This window comes from Carya illinoinensis, chromosome 14, assembly GCF_018687715.1.
Source record: "Carya illinoinensis cultivar Pawnee chromosome 14, C.illinoinensisPawnee_v1, whole genome shotgun sequence".
NCBI lineage: Eukaryota > Viridiplantae > Streptophyta > Magnoliopsida > Fagales > Juglandaceae > Carya > Carya illinoinensis.
Window position 1 is genome coordinate 19106063 of NC_056765.1, and position 1535 is coordinate 19107597.

At 36.5% G+C, this 1535-nt stretch overlaps 1 long non-coding RNA gene across 1 annotated transcript; it reads left to right on the forward strand.

Annotated features, from left to right (window-relative positions):
• Positions 1-297: 297 nt before the first annotated feature.
• LOC122294826 lies at positions 298-1124 on the forward strand. The gene is made up of 2 exons (XR_006237749.1): positions 298-549; positions 761-1124. It is a non-coding gene; the product is annotated as an uncharacterized LOC122294826 (long non-coding RNA).
• Positions 1125-1535: the final 411 nt, after the last annotated feature.

Consider the following 1535-nt stretch of genomic DNA (forward strand, 5'->3'; position numbering starts at 1 on the left):
AGCCCGCCCTTTCACGTCTCCTGTTCCGTTGAGAACGGTAAATAATATGGCACGCTTACAACTCATTACATCTACGGTTGCTATTGAATCTTGTCCTAATATCAAACAGGAATTGCTCTTGACTTTGTTGCAGCATGTTTTGTTGCCTTCTGCGCATCTTCCTGGGATCAAATACAATGCACTCACGTCTATATGTCATTTTCACTTTCAACCCGAAAGTAAGACTTGTCTACATATAAATATTGAATACTCTAGATCTTTACCGTATAGCCTACGTTTTCCAAGTTCAAGGTGGTCCCAATTTTTCCAACTCTTGGACTTTGACCCAGTAAAGTATGGATAAGAAATGTATCAGATGGGTGTGATTGAAATTGCACTGAAACAAACAAAATTACATGGACCATATCTATATCTATATATCTGTTGCCTTGCCGTAAGCTTCTCTTGTACAAGGCAAAATGATCAGGTTTGTGCTCAAGGGATGCCTCCTCGGTTTTCTGGCGCTTACCACTCTATTCTTTGCACAGAGCTTGCTTTTCGCCCCCAATGGTGAGAGAATAATTAGAACCTTCAATTTCTCAACAGATTATGCAATGTTTGAGATTCACACACACACAACGAGTTAGGCTTTTTACTTCCGAATTTAAAGGTTACTCCAAGATTCTGAAGGCTTCTATAACTTATATGTCGTACTGAGTTGCTTCTTTTACTTTCCAATTTATTGCATCGCGTCTGTTTATAAGCTTTCAAATTAACCCAGGGGGGAAGATGCAGAAATTAGTTTATGCAAGAGATGAAGAAGAATTTGCTCTAGCTTTTCCTGTAGGCCGGCTGGGACAAAGGAAGTTACTACGACAACTAGAGCGCAGACGACCACCTCAACCACCACCACCACCACCGAAACCGCCCCAAGGGCCAGGAATGTGAGCTTAATACCGCCTTCTATAGATATGCCGTGTATTGTTACATATCATTATGTGGCATAAATGTCATCGGCAAATAGCAAAAAATAAAACAATATTGATATATATCCAAATTGATATGAGATATCAGTTACTTTAATTTTTAAAAAATCATTCAGAATAATATCAGTTATTTTCTTTTAAATCATATATTTATGCTCATTCTTACCTTGTTAGTAAATATTTGGTTTCAAGTTTGAAAGTGATTCTGACTTTGAATTTTGGTAGGATTCTTATTTATTTATGTATTAATTTCTTATACAATAATTTAGAAATGGAAAAATCTTCATAATTTCAAATTTTATAGCTATTTAAGTCTGGCTTGTAGGGAAATTATCAAATAATTTCAAATTTTGTTGAAAGAACAAAAAGGAATGCAAAATAAATGCCACCAACACAACCATGACTCAGCTAAATTGAATGGCCAACAAATTCAGAATGGCTCAGAAGAAGAGGGAAAGAAAGTGGGAGCAATGAGAAGGATGAAATAAAGCTGTAACTAGGGGTGTAACGGGTCCAGTTTTGGACAAAATGATCTAGGACCGAAACAGTAGGCATCGATTTTGTATTTTT